Source organism: Callithrix jacchus, chromosome 6 (assembly GCF_049354715.1).
Source record: "Callithrix jacchus isolate 240 chromosome 6, calJac240_pri, whole genome shotgun sequence".
Taxonomy (NCBI): domain Eukaryota; kingdom Metazoa; phylum Chordata; class Mammalia; order Primates; family Cebidae; genus Callithrix; species Callithrix jacchus.
The window spans coordinates 95,428,917-95,448,186 of record NC_133507.1 but is presented as its reverse complement, the minus strand read 5'-3'; the positions used below and the strand labels follow the sequence as shown (position 1 = coordinate 95,448,186).

General features: G+C 42.2%; 1 long non-coding RNA gene across 1 annotated transcript; it reads right to left on the bottom strand.

The window, feature by feature from the left end:
• Positions 1–792: 792 nt before the first annotated feature.
• LOC144576671 (uncharacterized) lies at positions 793–6,954 on the bottom strand. The gene is made up of 3 exons (XR_013518970.1): positions 6,807–6,954; positions 3,982–4,277; positions 793–882 (listed from the first exon to the last, which is right to left on the bottom strand). It is a non-coding gene; the product is annotated as an uncharacterized LOC144576671 (long non-coding RNA).
• Between the last annotated feature and the right edge of the window lie 12,316 nt (positions 6,955–19,270).

Here is a 19,270-nt window from a genome sequence, read left to right as displayed (position 1 = left end):
AGCCCTATTTTGGCCCAAAACACTATTTTTGCCTGTGTTACATAACAAAGGAAACTGCATTCTTAGTAACCCACTGTCACTCTGCTGTTACCTTGCCTATATGAAAAAAGGAAGTATTTTTAGAGTGTGAATTTCCCAAATGTCCTCAACTATTCTTGGATTGAAGTTACAACGTCATTAAGGGAGTGCAACGATGGGAGGCCCAGCCATCTCTAAGGCTGTGGCTGAGTCCCATCCAAGGGCTTCCGTTGCCACTGAGGCTGCGTTGAGACGTGCGCTATCCTGCCCTGTCCCTGTGGCAGGTGGCTGTCTTTGCACAGGGCTTCCCACTGTCAGCAGTGGATTCCAGGGCCTAGGAATACTATTCATTGATTTTCTTGACTCCTGTTGTTACTTTGGGGAAAAAAACGCCAGCAATGGCCTGTCCTCTTAGGGACTCAAGTAGGACGCAGAAATCCCCATTGGGGGTCCAGGGGAGCAAATTGCCTAGAATAAGCGTGTAGGCTCCCTCCCTGCCACTGAGGGACATGGTAGGAAGGCTTCCCCAACACAGATGTTAGCAGGGTTAATGCTGTCCCATCAGTAAAGCAAACCTGTCCAAAATGGTCAGGGCTTTTAGGCCTTGCCATCTGGCTGGGGAGCCAGACATGTTTCTTTAGTGTGTTTATCAGCTCTCCAGGTATGTCCTGGTAGACAGCTGCTCTCAGGAGCTGGCATAGAAACAAACCTGCAGGAAAAGCTGGCCCACTCCAGGCATGTGGAAGCTGCTGGCAGGAGCCCAGCAAGGACCTACCTGAGTCATAATGGAAGCAACGCAACCAGAAATCCTTGATCGAGCCAGGACAGACGTGGCCTCATCACTGAAGATTCCATCTGAGACCTCTGCAAATAATCCAAATTGTATATGCTCTTAGAGCAGATAATTTTCTCACAGTTAAATAAAATCTGTCTTAAGTGGAAATTACGAGTGGCCCATCCCCCTGCTACCCACAACTTTTCCTTTCTTTTGTGTGCTCTGATGGAGAGAAAAGACAAAAGCAAAACAAAAGCTGTGTGGGGTCACTTCTCAGGATAGAACTTGGCAACATGGCTGATTTAGTGGATACATTTTCAATTAAGAGGTTCTCAAATTTGAATTCTAGGTTTTCGCATTTGAACTCTATCAGACGTGGTAGAGAGATACTGATAAATTTGGCAAAAGATATGCAAGGTTCCCAGAGACAAAATCATGAGACTTTATTGAAAAAGAATTAAAGACACGAGAATGTCAATATTGCTATTGTTACATTATTTTGGTAACATACCATTGTTCTTGTACAGAAAGATAAGGTCCCACAAAGATGTCCATTCTTCCCACAATGACATATAATTCCAAACAAAATGCCTGAAATATTTTGGTGGAATTAGAATAGTTGAATCTGAATTGTATATGGAAGTGTAAAAGGCCATGAACAACCAAGTGATTCCTGAAGAATAATAAGGTCGTGGCTATTGCTCTATAAAACAGTAAGACTTATTGTAATGCTGTACTATAAAAGGTTATGATACTACCCTATGATCCACAATCCCACTACAGGGTGTCTATCCAAAGGAAAGGAAATCAGCATATCAAAGAAATATCTGCACTCCCACGTTTATTGCAGCACTGTTCACAATAGCCAAATGTGGAATCAACCAAAGTGTCCATCAGCAGATGGATGAATTACAAAAATGTGATGCATGGCCCAGCGCAGTTGCCCATGCCTATAATAGCATTTTCAGAGGGCAAGGTGGGTGGATCACTTGAGGCCAGGAGTTCGAGACCATCTCGGCCAAGATAGTGAAACCTCACCTCTACTAAAAATATAAAAATTAGCTCAGCATGGTGGCACATGCCTGTAATTCCAGGTACTCGGGAGGCTTAGGTATAAGAATCCCTTGAACCCGGGGAGAGAGGTTGCAGTGAGCTGAGACTGCACCACAGCACCCCAGCCTGCGTGACAGAGCGAGATTCTGTCTCAAACAAACAAAAAATGTGGTGCACATACACAGTGGAATACTATTCAGTGATTAAAAAAGAGTGAAATTCTGTGATTTGCGACAACATGGATGAACAGAGAGGATGTAATGTTAAGTGAATAAGCCAGGCACAGAAGAACAAATGCTGCATGTTCTCACTCACATGAGGTGTCTGAAGAAGTTGCTCTCATAGAAGTAGAGAGTAGAATAGTGGTTACCAAACGCTGGGGAGGGGGTGGGGTCGGGGGAAATGGGAGGAAGTTAATGGGTACACAGTTAAATAGGAGAAATAAGTTCTAATGTTTTATTGCACAGTAGGATGACTATAGTTAACAATACTGAATTGTTTATTTCAAAATAGCTAGAAGAGAAGATTTTGAATGTTCTTACCACAAAGAAATGACAAGTGTTTGAAGTGATGGATATACAAATTACATTGTGTAATAATTTGATTATTACACAATGTATACTTGTATGAAAGCATTACACTCTACCTATAAATATGTACAATTATGGTCATTTAAAAGCAAAAGTTAAGGCTGCACATGGTGGCTTACACCTATAATCCCAGCACTTTGGAAGGCTGAGGTGGGAGAATTCACTTGAGCCCAGGAGTTCAAGACCAGCCTGAGCAACATAGCAAGGCTCCATGTTTATAAAAAGAAAGTAGTAAAAATGGCTCATGCCTGAAACCCTAGAACTTTGGGAGGCTGAAGCAGGTGGATTGCTTGAGCCCAGAAGTGTGAGTCCAGGCTGGTCAACATGGCAAAACCCTGTCTCTACAAAAAATACAAAATTAGCTGAATGTGGTAAAGCATCCTTTTAGTCCCAGCTACTCAGGAGGCTGAGCCCCGGAGGTCAAGGCTCAGTGAGACGTGACTGCGCCACTGCACTCCAGCCGGGGTGACAAAGTGAGGCCCTGTCTCGAAAAAAAAAAAAAAAAAGTAAAGATTAGCTAGGCTTGGTGGCATGTGCCTGCAGTCCCAGCTACTTGGGAGGCTGAAGTTGCAGTGAGCTGAGATTGTACCGTGCTCCAGCCTGGGTGACAGAGGTAGACCCTGTCTCAAAAAAAAAAGTTAAAAAAAATAAAAGGAACATGGCACTGACTTAAAGTAGTTCAGTAGAACAGATAGAGAGTGCAGAAGCTGACCTGCCCATATAAGGAAACTTGAGTTCTGATAGAGATGGGAAAGCAGATCAGTGGGAAAAGATGGACTCGTCAATAAATAGTGCTTGGACAAGAGGTTATCCTTGTATCCCAAGAGGAAATATAAAATTGGATCCTTTATCACTCCCTACTCAAAAATCAATTTCTGGTAGATTGTTCTGTTCTGTAAAACACAAATACATAAAACATTTAGAATATTATGTGGGAATGTAGCTTTAAAATTCCAGAGTAGGGAGGTCTTCTTAAATAAATACAAAAGCATATGAATCCTAAAGGAAACACATAATATGAACCACAAAAGAAAAGATGGATACATTTGACTCCATTAATAACAAAGAAAATACAGAATGAGAAAAGACAAGCTACACACTAGGGTAAGAAATCTGCACATAGACAACCAACATGGAGTAGTGCACAGAACAGACTTCATAGTCCCTCCCTTGAATCAGTAAGAATAAAAACTTGATAGCAAAATCTCTCTCTCTCTCTCTCTCTCTCACACACACACACACACACACACACACACACACACACACACAGATAGGAACAAGTCTGTCACAGAAGAGGAAAGAGGAATGAGCTAAACCCAGGATCAGTTGTTCAACCTCATTAGTAATTTGAAAAATGCAAATCAAAATCACAAGATGCCATTTCACACACACCAGATGGATACCCATTTTGAAGTTAGACAATATTCAAATGTTGACCAGGATTCTGAGCAACAGGAGCTCTTATTCATAGCTGGCAAGACTGCAAATTGGTGCAACTTTGGAAAACAATTTGGCATTACCTAATAAGGCTGAACAAATACATACCCTACAATGCAATAATTCTGCTCCTGGGATGGTCCTTCGACCAGCAGCATCAGTATCTCCGGAACTTGTTAGAAATGCCAATCTCCAGCCACTAGACCTACTGAGCCAGAAACTCTAGGGCTGGGGCCCAGGAACCTGGGTTTCAGCAAACCTTTCAGGTGACTCTGATGTACATCCAAGTGTGAGAACCACTGCTTTTGAGAAATGTTTGCAGATATGGGCACCAGGAGACGTGAACAGCAATGAATGTTCACAGCAGCACTTTAGAGAAACCACAAACTGGAAACTGTGATGTCCTTCAAAGTGGAAAAGATAGTTATATTAATTTAGATCAGAGACTAGTGAAAAGAAATGAACTATTATTACACTTACTGGCATGGTATCACAACCATAAAACTGAGTGGCAGAAGCATGTCACAGGGACAGATATGCACTACAATTTCATTATATAAAGGTCAAAAACAACTCAACAATAACCTTTTAGGAATATGCTCCTATGTGGGACCCCCATAAAGAAAAGCTAAGGGGCTGCTTTCCACAGAATCACACAATTCAGGGTCTGTTTATGGGAAGGAAAGGGGACGCACTTGGGCAGCAGAGGACTGAGTTTAAAGGCAGAGGGAATACTCTATTTTTTAAGCTAGGTGGGAGGTACACTGCTATTCATTTTACTATTTTTAAAAAATAGTATATATTTAAGCTGGGCGCAGTGGCTCACGCCTGTAATCCCAGCACTTTGGGAGGCCAAGGCAGGTGGATCATTTGAGGTCAGGAATTTGAGACCAGCCTGGCCAACATAGTGAAACCCCATTTCTACTAAAAACGCAAAAAATTAGTCAGGTGTGGTGGTGTGTGCCTGTAGTCCCAGCTACTCGGGAGGGAGGCTGAGGCAGGAGAATCACTTGAGTGATGTCACACCACTGCACTCCAGCCTGGATGACAGTGAGACCCTGTCTCAAAAATAAATGAATGAAATATAAAATAAAATAGGAAATATTTCTATCCTATTGTGGGACTAAAAGTCTCCATCACAGCAGACGCAGGACTGCGTTATGGAGCAGTTGACGCAAAGGCCGCAGCCAGCCCGCCGAGCCTGAGGCCTGAGTCTGAGCGTCCGGCTGTAAGCCCCAGGTTGGTCTGGCCCATGCAGACTGGCTACCAGCTTGCAGACTGATGGGGACAATTTTAGATCTTCTGGCTAGGTGGGACTTTGAGGAAACACAGAGTCCCACTTCTGCCTGTCCACCCTGGGGCTCAGTGGGGCCTTCCCTTTTGCCACCTGACTTTGCTGGCCCCTCCATTTCTCCTCTTCTCCCAGTAGGATAAGAGCTTTAGCTGGGGCCTGAATGGAGGATGGAAGCCAATTGCCAATTTATGGGAACTTTTATAATAATGCAGTTTTATTGTGTATGTCTTGTCTGTATCTTTATATGCATGTGTGTACACACACACATACATATAACACAACAGAGAAAGGATGTTTATGATTATGAGTGGTAATTTTTGTTTTTTGAGACAGAGTCTTGCTCTGTCTCCAAGATGGAGTGCAAGTGATGCGATCTCGGCTCACTATAACCTCCACCTCCCAGATTCAAGGGATTCTCCTGCCTCAGCCTCCTGAGTAGCCGGGACTACAGGCACCCGCCACCACACCCAGCTGATTTTTGTATTTTTAGTAGAGACGGGGTTTCACCATGTTGGTCAGGATGGTATCGATCTCTTGACCTTGTGATCCACACACCCTGGCCTCCCAAAGTGCTGTGATGACAGGCAGGAGCCACTGCGCCCAGCCACGAGTGGTAATTTTTAAAAACGATTTCATTTACATGAGCATTTAGGAAAGTCATCTATCTTTATATAAAATCCTTTTAACAAATATTTCCCTAAAATAATGACAGGTGGTCATTAGGTCTTTCAGCCACATATCAGAGATTTAGCCTCTCAGTGATCATATCCACCCACTCTGGTGGCTGTGTGGAAGGTGGGTTAGGGAAGGTCAGACTGGAGTGTGGCCCTGGGAGGATGCCCCCTGGGACTGTGGCTCTCCAGGTACATGGATGCTACTGTCTCTGGGAGTCGCAGGTAGGCAAGGGCTGAGAAACATGATTGTATTCATCACCTGTGTCTCCCAGGGCCTACTGGACTGCCCACAGTTTCATTCCATCACAGTGGCATAGAGTACAGGAAAGAGCTGCAACTCTTTTGGAGCTCAGGAAGGGTGCCCTCCTTTCAAGATCCACCCATCCTTCAAGACTGAATCTGCAGTAGGTATTTCTGCAAGGACTGGGCTGACCCCAGCGAGAAAGAGTTAATGAGTCCTCTCAACAAAAGACCTTCCCCAGCAGCCTTTTCCAATGACAGTAGGCGCCTCAGAGATCCTAACATCTGGGTCGCTAGCAGATCTCAGTGTCAAACGAGCAGGCTTCTCAGGGAAACTTCAACCAGGCATTGTTTTTCATGAAAGGCTCATGTTTGACAGGAAGAGAATGGTATGTAAGTTCCAGGAGCACAGGATTAGGTTCCAGGGTCAGGACAAGAAGCAGGACACCCAGAAAAGGAAAAGGGACCCAACGCTGCAGCCCCATATGTTCCCGACCCTCAGAGGAATAGACCCTTCCCCTGCCGTGGCTTCCAGCTCCCACCAGGCGGAATGTGCTGGGCAGGGAATGACTGTCTTGTTCAAATTGTTCCCAAATCTAGCTCTGAGCACACTTCCTGATTTGGAGGGAAGGTGGGAGGAGTTGCCTCCACCGGAGATCTGGAAGGCTGCTTTGCACCTCCTCACTTATCCCGCCCAGGCAGCTTTGAAAATGCTGCATTCTTACCAGGAATTATCAGCAGACTCAGTCATAGTGTTCTGGACAGCTTAGGATCCTCTGGGCCTCAATTTCTTGATTTCAGCAGGAAGATAGTTATTTTGTTATCCTTCTTTAAAAGAATGGAAAATGTAATACTGTGTTTCCATGGAGGCCTCTAAAGAAAGATCATTCTCCTTTAGAAGAGCATCCAAGAAATTACACTCAAACAAATCTTCTTTTGGCAGGACACCATTTAATCAGCTGAAAGATATTTATACCTGTGCTTATAATTCCGTGGCTTGTCATGGGAATGGAGAAGAGGAAGTTAGGAATCAAATGCTCCCTCATTTTTCAGAGGAATGACTGAAGACTCTGGGAAAAGATCCTAAATTGTTAGGTTTCATATTCATCCATCTTAAGTTCACTAGAAACAATAGTTTTCTTATTAATAAAATAACCATAAAAATAGAGTAATAACAAGTAGGGACAGAGATGTCTATTAACTGTGAGGATTTATTTGGTCCCTCCATTAATCAGACTGATAAAACAGTCCACAGAGCAGATGCCTTAATAGGAATTGTATCAACTCCTACTGAGCACTGGAATTGGTGTTTTTTCCCTCATCTATCCTGATTTGCTTCCTTTTAAAGATCCATGTGCTCTTGAGCTTTCCAGCAGTATACCTATCAAAATGGTATCTGTGGGCCAGGCGTGGTGGCTCACACCTGTGATACCATCACTTTGAGAGGCTGAGGTGGGAGGATCACAAGGTCAACAGATCGAGACCACCCTGGCCAACATGGTGAGACCCTGTCTCTACTAAAAATACAAAAATTAGCTGGGCACAGTGGCATGCACCTGTAATCCCAGCCACTCAGGAGGCTGAGGTAGAATCGCTTGAATCTGGGAGGCGGAGGCTGGAGTGAATCGAGATCGTGCCACTGCACTCTAGACAAAGTGAGACTCCGTCTCAAAAAAAAAAAAAGTTATCTGTTAGGTGCAAAGGCCTTGGCCATGGCTGCTCAGAATCAAGAGGGTTTGGGGGATGTGGAAGTAGGATGCTGGATGAAAAATTTACCCATAAAATACTGGCATGGGCTCCAAAATGATGCCCCTGGAAGTCTGCACCACCCAAGGAGACCTGCACTTCCCAAGGCTGAGCACGCTCAGCTTGTTAAATACCAGGACACATAGAGAGAATAAAGTTTTAGGGGTTCCTTTGGGATATTTTCATGCACCAAGTATTTCTGAACAGGGTAAGCCAGAAAATGTCTCAATTCTTCCAGTGGCAAAATGAGGATATGACATCTGCCTTTTATTTGACATAAAACTCCTAAGATTCAGGACTGATTTTCAGCAAAACTACACAATGGGTGAAGCAGGTATTTGAAATATGGCCACTTCAAACTAATCATCCAATTTACCAATGGGTCCGGCCCACTCTTCAGACACCCCCACTTATGAGCCACCCCCCCATTACACTTACCTTAATACGGCAGAGCCTTATGCTAGCTAATCTAATGAATGACTTCATGCCTGCACAGAGGAGGCCAGCTGTGACTGTCAGGATACACTGTGCTACAGATGCCAAGCCTCTGAGTCTGCTAGATGGCACATTCTAGAGGGGCAGGGACCATGTTTTATTTACATTGCTCTTTAACCCACCTAACCCATATATAATATATGACTAATTAATTGAGCATGCAAATGAGTCTATAAAGAAGTATATGTCCTATAATTGCTTTAGCTAAGCTAGGTAGCATTTCTGTTATGAAATAGCTCAGATTTCCAAATATGTGTATATTGGAAGGTATACACAATGGCAATGATCACTGTGACTTAAAACCAAACTTCAGGCAGGGCGCGGTGGCTCACGCCTATAATCCCAGCACTTTGGGAGGCCGAGGCAGGTGGATCACGAGGTCAAGATATGGAGACCATCCTGGTCAACAAGATGAAACCCCATCTCTATTAAAAATACAAAAAAAAATTAGTTGGGCATTGTGGTGCGCGCCTGTAGTCCCAGCTTCTCGGGAGGCTGAGGCAGGAGAATTGCTTGAACCCAGGAGGCAGAGGTTGTGGTGAGCTGAGATCGTGCCATTGCACTCTAGTCTGGGTAACAACAGTGAAACTCCATCTCAAAAAAAAAAAAAAAAAAAAAAACCCACCAAACTTCAGAGCATTACCTTACCTTAAAGAAAACAGGTAACCACTCTGAGTTTTGTTAACCAGTGCCTCACTTCTCTCTCTGTCTCTCTTTTTTGTTTTTTATTAAAGGCAAGGTCTCACTCTGCTGCCCAAGCTCGAGTACAATGATGTGATCATGCCTCATCATAACCTGAAATTCTTGGTCTCAAGAGGTCCTTCCACCTCAGCTTCCTGAGTAGCTGGGATTACAGGTATGCACCACCACACCCAGCTAATGTTTAAAAATTTTTTGTAGACAAGGAGTCTTACTATGTTGCCCAGGCTGGTCTTCTTGGACTCCTGGCCTCAACCAATCCTCCCACCTCTGCCTCCCGAAGTGTTGGTATTACAGGTGTGAGCCACCACAACCAGGCTGCCTTGCTTTTTATAGTTTCACCACATGGGAATGTATTCCCAGACAATATGCTATGAAGTTGGTGTTGTTTTTGCTTTTTTTGAGACAGAGATTTCACTCTGTTGCCCAAGCTGAAGTGCAGTGGCTGAATCACAGCTCACTGCAGCCTTCACCTGCCGGGCTTGAGTGTTCCTCCTACCTCAGCCTCCAAGTGGCTGTAAATACAGGTGCACACCACCATGCCTGGCTAATTTTTAAATTTTTTTAGAAACATGTAGTGTTTCACCATGTTGGCCAGGCTGGTCTTGAACTCCTGGCCTCAAGCTATCTGCCCACCTCAGCCTCCCAAAATGTTGGGATTACAGGCATGAGCCACTGCACCTGGCCTGCTATCCAGTTTAGCTTGTTTTTGACCTTTTAAGTGAAATCACAGTGTATGTATTCGTCCTGATTTGTTTATGTTGTACTTTCAATATGTGACATCACCTACATTGATACACATAACTTCATTAATTTTCACAGCTGTATAGTATTTAATTATGTGACTATATCCAATTTAGCCATTCTTCTCTTATGAACACTTGGGTTGTCCAGACTTTTTGCTGTTACAATCAATGCTCTCTGAGCAACCTCGGGAGTGACTCCTCCACCACATGCAGAGTTTCTCTAGTATATGCATTCAGTGAAGTATCTGCACCTTTGACTTCATTTGATAATGTCCAGTTGTTTTCCAAAGTGGCTGTACTAATTTACAGTCCAAATAGTTCTGGATGAGAGTTTTACTCCATATCTTTATGGAGTAAAGGCTCTTGGGTGTTGACAAAAATGAATTTTTTTTTCACCAATTTGCTGGTTGTAAAATAGTATCTTTTTTTTTTTTTTTTTGAGACAGAGCCTTGTTCTCTTGCCCAGTTGGAGTCCAGTGGCGAGGTCTCGGCTCACTGCAACCTCCTCCTTCCAAGTTCAAGTGATTCTCCTGCCTCTGCCTCTCGAGTAGCTGAGATTACAGACACGTGCCACCATGCCTGGCTAATTTTTTGTGTTTTTAGTAAAGATGAGGTTTCACTATGTTGGCCAGGCTGGTCTCAAACTACTGAGCTCAGGCAATCTGCCTACCTCAGCCTCCCAAAGTGCTGGGATTACAGGTATGAGCCACTGTGCCCAGCCTCTTATTATGGTTTTAATGTGCATTTCCTGAAGTTTACCATCTTATGCTAAATTTGAAAACTTTAAAACCTAAAAAAATGCAGAAGTCCTCTTTGTCTTGCTCAATCAGCTCTATTAAAAACTTCCTGCAAGCAGCAGGAATTCTACTGCATGGATGTTCACAGCATGAATCCCCACAAATAGGGCAGAACTTCTCAGGGTTATAAAATAAAGCTGAAGCTGTTGCCAGCACTGCTCTTATCAGCAGTGGCAGGCTCTATGCTGGACTGAGAATGAAAGCGTTGCTGCTTCCAGAACAGAAGACAAGCATGAAATGGCTATACACACTCCCATCCCTGCCGGAAGCTTATGGCCTAGAAGATATAACCACTCACCCACATGTTGAGGGTTAGTGTTAGGAGGATGAAATGATTCCCTGTGGAGGCTTCTGTTTTAATAGCGACTTCCCAGCCTTCTACAGACTGAAGACTGCCTTGCATGAGAACGGTCCCACCTAATCCAGTATGCATTTTGAAAAAGGAAGGAACAGAATGCCCTTCAGTAAAGATCAGAAAATAAAACCCAGCCAAGCACAGTGGTTCATGCCTGTAATACCAGCACTTTGGGAGGCTGAGAAGGGTGAATTACCTAACATTAGGGGTTCAAGACCTGGCCAACATGGCGAAACCCTGTCTCTACTAAAAATACAAAAAAATTAGCCGGGTGTGGTGGCGAGTGCCTGTAGAGACCTACTAGGGAGGCTGAGGCAGGAAAATTGCTTGAACCTAGGAGGCGGAAGTTGCAGTGAGCTGAGATCATGCCTCTGCACTCCAGCCTGGGGGACAGAGCAAGACTTTGTTCCCCCTCCACCATAAAAATAAAAAAATAAAAAAATAAAAAAAATCAAACCTTACCTCACACATCCCCAGTTTTAGAAGTTGGTGTTTATGGCTGCTCTGCCAGTTCAGCAGCCATTGCCATGAGGCTACTGAGACTGAGGAACGGAATTTTTAAATCTGTTACATTTTAATTAGTGTAGAAACTAAAGCATAATAAAATATTTTTCTGCCAAACACAACATTATTGTTTTGGTAGTGCTATACTGCACTTTAGCCATTGAAAATTTATCATCTTTGAGATGTTTATTAGGTATACAATATGTACTTTTAAATATTTAGTATAAAAATCACCAATTTGGGCCGGGCGTGGTGGCTCAAGCCTGTAATCCCAGCACTTTGGGAGGCCGAGGCAGGTGGATCACGAGGTCAACAGATCGAGACCATCCTGGTCAACATGGTGAAACCCCGTCTCTACTAAAAATACAAAAAATTAGCTGGGCATGGTGGCGCGTGCCTGTAATCCCAGCTACTCAGGAGGCTGAGGCAGGAGAATTGTCTGAACCCAGGAGGCGGAGGTTGCGGTGAGCTGCGATTGCACCATTGCACTCCAGCCTGGGTAACAAGAACGAAACTCCGTCTCAAAAAAAAAAAAAAAAAAAAAAAAAATCACCAATTTTTGGCCAGGCGCAATGGCTCACGCCTATAATCCCAGCGCTTTGGGAGGCCGAGGCAAGTAGATCAGTAGGTCAAGAGATCGAGACCATACTGGTCAACAAGGTGAAACCCCATCTCTACTAAAAATACAAAAATTAGCTGGGCATGGTGGTACACGCCTGTAGTCACAGCTACTCGGGAGGCTGGGGCAGGAGAATTGCTTGAACCCAGGAGGCAGAGGTTGCAGTGAACCGAGATCATGCCATTGTACTCCAGCCTGGGTAAAAAGAGTGAAACTCCGCCAAAAAAAAAAAAAATCACCAATTTTCATATTGTTACATGTTAAAATAATCATATTTTGGATATACTGGTTTAAGTAAAATATATTGTTAAAATATTTATCTGTTCCTTTTCATTTTTTAAAGCAGGTACTAAAAAATTTAAACCCACATATGTGGATGACATCAGGCAAGATGGTGGCATGGGAAATATAGGACTCTTGTCTCCCTATCTAGATAATTACACTGGCAGAATCAGTTTGATGTAACTATTTTGGAACTCTGGAGTCTATTCAAAGGCTTGCAGCTGCCAGAGGAAAGCTTGGACAGTAAACTGCAATTAATTTTGGTCAAATGCTCTTGGCACAGTAGTGGTTTACCATTCCCTTTCCTAGCTCCGTGGCAGTCAGTCATGCACGCGTACCTGGTGCAGCTTGCACAAAGCTTGTGGAAGTTAGAGAAGGGAATAAGGACCTTGCCTTCCACATATCAGGGATCTGTGTTCTGAATGCTGCTTCTCTGATCATGAAGGTGCAGACACAGAGGCAGACACTACTGTTGCAATCCCACCCTCTGAAGTAGCTTTCAGAGTACTTAAAGACTGAGAGCCTGTTACCTCTTTTCCTTTTGGGAGGCACATTTCAACAATGGAATATCAAAAAGCAGCTGCATATACAGGGAATTTAGAAAGCCACTAAATATGTCCAGGGAAAGATTTAGGCTCAGAAAAGACCCAAGAAGAGCTTAAATTTACACCTTGAATAGATGCCTGGCACAGTCACTCTTTTACACCAAGAAGAGCAACAGCGAAACCCAGCAAACCTTGGAGAAGAGGAGAATCTGGTTTCCAGAACTGCCAAAATATAAAATTCAAGTGTCCAGTTTTCAACAAAAAATTACAAGGCATACAAAGAAACAGGAAAGTATAGTCAAATGACAAAGCAAAAAATTAAATCACCAGAAATAATCTCTGAGAAAGACCAGATAGTAGAGTTACCAGACAAAGGCTTTAGGACAACTGTCTTAAAGATGTTCAAAGAGCTAAAGGAAGAGGTAGACACAGTAAAGAAAATGATGTATGAACAATATGGAAATATCAACACAGACATATAAAACATGAAACGAAAAAAGAAATTTTGAGCCAGGTGTGGTGACTCATAACCATGCCTGTAATCCCAGCACTTTCGGAGGTGGAAGTGGGCGGATCACCTGAGGTCAGGAGTTTAAGACCAACCTGGCCAACATGGTGAAACCCCTTCTCTACTCAAAAATTAGCTGTATGTGGTGGCATACACCTCTAATCCCAACTACTTAGGAGGTTGAGGCACAAGAATCACTTGAACCCAGGAGGTAGAGATTGCGGTGAGCTGAGATTGAGCCACTGCATTCCAGCAGACTATGTCTCAAAAAAAAATAATAATAACTTTTTTTGGAGCTAAAAAGTACAATAACTGAAATAAAAAATTTATTAGAGGGATTCAAAAATATATTTGAGCAGGGAGGGGAGAAAATCAGTGAATGTGAAGAAAGTAGAATTGAAATTCTCACCTGAGGAACAAGAAAGAAAAAAATATTAAAGAAAAGTGAACAAATCCTGAGGATAAGACACCGTAAAGCAGACAAACATATGCTGTATGGGAGTCACAGAAGGAGAAGAGGGAGACAAGTAGCAGAGACATTATTTGAACAAATAATGGCAAAAAAATCCCAAATTTAAGGCGATTTAATGTTTATATTCTTGGATGAATATAAAAACAAAGATATCCACATTGAGACACATTCTAATAAACTGTCAAACATGAAACACAGAAAGAATCTTAAAATCAGCAAAACAGAAGTCATTCATCGCATCAAAGGGTGCTCAAAAAAAAATTATCAGCATATTTCTCATCAGAAGTCTTAGAGGCCAGAAGGCAGTGGGCTGATATATTCAAAGTGCAGCAAGAAATAAAATGGCCAATCAAGAATCCTATATCTGGCAAAACTGTCAATTAAAAACGAGGGAGAGATTAAAATACTTCAAAATAAATAAAAGCTGAGAGCTTATTGCCACTAGACGAACTCTGCAAAAAATGTAAAGGGAGTCCTATAGGTTGAAATGAAAGTATGTCAGGCTGGGCATGGTGGCTCATGGCTGTAATCCCAGCACTGTGGGAGGCTGAGGTGGGCAGATCATCTGAAGTCAGGAGTTCAAGACCATCCTGGCCAACATGGCGAAACCACATCTCTAATAAAAATACAAAAATTAGCTGGATGTGGTGGCACATTCATGTAATCCCAGCTACCAGGGAGGCTGAGGCAGGAAAATCACTTGAACCCAGGAGAGGGGGAGGTTGCAGTGAGCTGAGATCATACCACTGCACTCCAGCCTGGACGACAGAGCAAGACTTCATCTCAAAAAAAAAAGAATATGAGACATTAGATCAAAGGCATATGAAGAAATATTTCCAGCAAAAATAAATACTTGGGAAATCATAAAAGCTAGTATTACTGTAACTGGTTTGTAACTCTAGTTTTTGTTTTTACATGACTTAAGAGACTAATGCATTAAAAAAACAATTAGCTTATGTTTTTGGACACACACTACATAAAAATAGAATCTTGTAGCATTAATAACTTAAAGAGGTTGAAGATGAAGCTGTATAGAAGTAGTTTCTTTATTTTTATTTTTGAGACAGAGTCTCACTCTATCACCCAGGATGGAGTGCAGTGGCATAACCTGGCTCACTGTAACCTCCATGTCCCAGGTTCAAGCGATTCTCGTGTCTCAGCCTCCCAAGTAGCTGGGATTACAGGTGCATACCACGACACCCAGCTAATTTTTGTATTTTTAGTAGAGATGAGGTTTCGCCATGTTGGCCAGGCTGGCTTGAACTCCTGACATCAGGTGATCCACCTGCCTCAGCCTCCTCCCAAAGTGCTGGGATTATAGGCATAAGCCACCATGCCTGGCCTAGAAATACAGTTTCTATATGCTATTGAAGTTAAGCTAGTAGATATCCTTCTTAAATTCTTCCAAAAAACTGAAGGGCAGGAAATAATTTTTTTTCTTTTCTTTTTTTTGAGATGGAGTCTCACTCTGTCACCGAGGCTGGAGTGCAGTGGTGCAATCTCAGCTCACTGCAATCTCTGCCTCCCAGATCATGTGATTCTCCTGCCTCGCCTCCTGAGTAGCTAGGATTACAGGTGCACCCTACCATGCCTGGCTAATTTTTGGATTTTTAGTAGATATGGAGTTTCACCATGTTGGCCAGGCTGGTAGAGGAAACAATTTTTAATTCTTTCTATGAAGCCAGCATTGCCCTAATACCAAAGCCAGACAAGGACACCACAAGAGAAGAAAAACACAAACCAGTATCACTTATGAACATGGATGCAAAAATGCTCAACAAAATACCACCAGCACACCAAATTCAGCAGCAATCAAAGGATTATGCACCATGACAGAGTTGGATTTATTCCTGGAATACAAGCATGATTCAACATGTAAAAATGAATCACTGTAATACACCACGTTAAAAGAATAAAAAACAAAAAGCACACGATCATCTCATTTTCTGCAGAAAAAGAATTTTACAAAATTTAATGCTCTTTTATGATAAGAACATTCAACAAACTAGGAATGGAAACTAACTCAATGTAATAAAGGCAATATATATTTTAAAACCCATAATTAACATCATACTTAATGATTACAGGCTAAAAGCCTTTCTTCTAAGATCACAAACAAGACATCTCTGTCTTCACCATTTGCATTCAACACTAATGGAAATCCTAGCCAGAGCAATTAGGCAAGAAAAGAAAAGGCACTGAAATTGGAAAGCATGAAGTCTCTGTTTGCAGACAACATGATCTTAATGCAGAAACCTCTAGAGATTCCACATTTTATATCCTCTGTAGGCTAGGCGTGGTGGCTCATTTCTGTAATCCCAGCACTGTGGGAGGCTAAGGCAGGCAGATCATGAGGTCAAGAGATTAAGACCATCCTGGCCAACATGGTGAAACCCTGTCTCTACTAAAAATACAAAAACTACCTGGGCGTGACTGCATGTGCCTGTAGTCCCAGCTACTTGGGAGGCTGAGGCAGGAGAATTGCTTGAGCCCAGAAAGCAGAGGTTGCAATGAGCCAAGATCTAGCCACTGTACTCCCTCCTGGGCAACAAAGTGAGACTCCATCTCAAAACAAACAAACAAAACAAACAAATGAACAAAAACCTCTGTAAAAACTAATAAATTACGATGCAGGCTATGAAACATGCAAAAATAAGTTGTATTTCTATACACTAAAAATGAACCAAGTGAAAAGGAAATTAAAAAAAAATTCTACTCATAGTGGCATTAAAAAGAATAAAATATGTATGAATTAACCATGAAAGGGAAAAATCTATAAACTAAAAACTACAAACGTTGCTGAAAGCAATTATAGAAGACATATATAAATGAGAACACATTCCCATGTTCATGAATTGGAATACTTATTATAGTATTGTCAATACTACTCAAAGTGATCTACAGATTCAATGCAATGTTTATTGATGTGGTTTGGATAATTGTCCCCTCCAAATCTCATACTGAAATGTAATCCCAATGTTGGAGGTGGGGCCTGGGGTGGGGGCGGTATTTGGGTCATGAGGGCAGATCCCTCATGGCTTGGTACTGTCCTTGTGATAATGAGTTCTTGTGAGATCTGGTGGTTTCAAAGTATGTGGTACCTCCTCCTACTCTCACCATATTAGACACTGGCTCCTCCTTTGCCTTCAGCCATGATTGTAAGGTTCCTGAGGCCCTCACCAGAAACAGATGCTGGAGCCATGCTGGCACAGTCTGCAGAACTGTGATCCAATTAAACTTATTTTCTTTATAAATTACCTAACCTTGGATATTTCTTTACAGTGACACAAGAATGGCTTAACAGACCTATCAAAATCCTACTGAAATTTCTGTAGAAATAGAAAAATCCATCCTAATATTTATATGGAATCTCAAGGGACCCCAAATAGACAAACACTCTTGTAAAGAAATCAGAAGTCTTGGTTGGGTGTGGTGGCTCATGCCTGTAATCCCAGCACTTTGGGAGGCTGAAGTGGGTGGATTGCCTGAGCTCAGGAGTTTGAGAACAGCCTGGGCAACATGATGAAACCCTGTCTCTACTAAAATAACAAAAAATCAGCCAGGTGTATCAGCACGTGCCTATAGTCCCAGCTACTTGGGAGGATGAGGTAGAAGAATCACTTGAACGTGGGAGGCAGAGGTTGCAGTGAGCTGAGATTGTACCACTGCACTCCAGCATGGCAACAGAGTGAGACTCCATCTCAAAAAGAAAAAAAAACAGAAGTCTCACATTTTCTGATTCACAATTTACTACAGAGTGACAGTAATCAAAACAGTATGGTACTGGCATAAAGGCAGACATATAGACCAATGGAATAAAGTATAGAACCCAGAAATAGATCCATACTTATATGGTCAAATGATTTCTAACAAGGGTGCCAAGATCATTAATGGGGAAAGGACAGTCTTTTCAACAAATGGTGCTAAGGAAACTGCACATCTACATGTAAAAGAATGAAGTTGGACCTTAGCTAACACTAAATACAAAAATTAACATGAAATAGACCAAAGACTTAAACGTAGGAACTAAAACTATAAAACTCTTAGAGGAAAACACACAGGAAAGGGTTCAAGACATTGGACTTGGCAATGACTTTCTAGATCTGACATCAAAGGCACAGGCAACAAAAGAAATAGATAAATTGGGCTTCATAAAAAATTTAAAACTTCTGTGTAAAGTTCATTCAACTGAGTAAAATGACAATTCACAGAATAGGAGAGATTTGTAAACCACCTATTTGATAAGTAATTAATGTCCAGAAGATATAAATAACTCCTAAAGCTCAATAATAAAAGCAAATAACTCAATTCAAAAATGGGCATAGGACTTGAATAGATATTTCTCCAACAGTAATGTACAAATGGCCAATAAGCACATGAAAAGATGCTCAACATCACTAGTCTTTAGGGAAAGGTAAAGCAAGATCACAATGAGATACTATTTCATACCCCTCAGGATGGCTACTATAAAACAAAACGAAACAGTGTTGGTGAGGATGTGGAGAAATTGGAAACCTTGTGCATTGCTGAAGGGGATGTAAAATTGTTGCAGCTGTAGAAAACAATATAGCGTTTCCTCAAAACATTAAATAGAGAATTACTGATTCCAGTAATTTCACTTCTGGGTACATACCCCAAAGAATTGAAAATAGAGTTTCAGCCGGGCGTGGTGGCTCATGCCTGTAATCCCAGCACTTTGGGAGGCTGAGGCGGGTGGATCACGAGGTCAAGAGATCGAGACCATCCTGGTCAACATGGTGAAACCCCGTCTCTACTAAAGATACAAAAAATTAGCTGGGCATGGTGGCGCGTGCCTGTAAACCCAGCTACTCAGGAGGCTGGGGCAGGAGAATTGCCTGAACCTAGGAGGCAGAGGTTGCGGTGAGCCGAAATTGCGCCATTGCACTCCAGCCTGGGTAACAAGAGCAAAACTCCGTCTCAAAAAAAAAAAAAATAGTTTCAAACAGACATGTGCATACTCATGTTCATAACAGCATTATTCACAGCAGCTGAAAGGTGGATACAACCCCAATGTCCATGGATGAATGAATGAATTTTAAAAAATTTAGTATTTAATAATGAAATATTATTCAGCCTAAAATAGGAAGGAGATTCTGACACATACTTCAAAATGGATAAACCCAATAGGCCAGAAACAAAAGGACAAATATTGTATGATTGCACCTATATAAGGTACCTAGATTAACAGTTAAATACATACTGACAGAAAGTAGAATGGTAGTGTTTTACACTATTCTTGCATTGCTAAAAAGAAATACCTGAGACTGGGAAATTTATAAAGAAAAGAGGTTTATTTGGCTCACAGTTCTGCAGTCTTTACACGAAGCATGGTGCTGGCATCTGCTCAGCTTCCACGGAGGCCTCAGGAAGCTTACAATCATGATGGAAGGCAATAGGGGA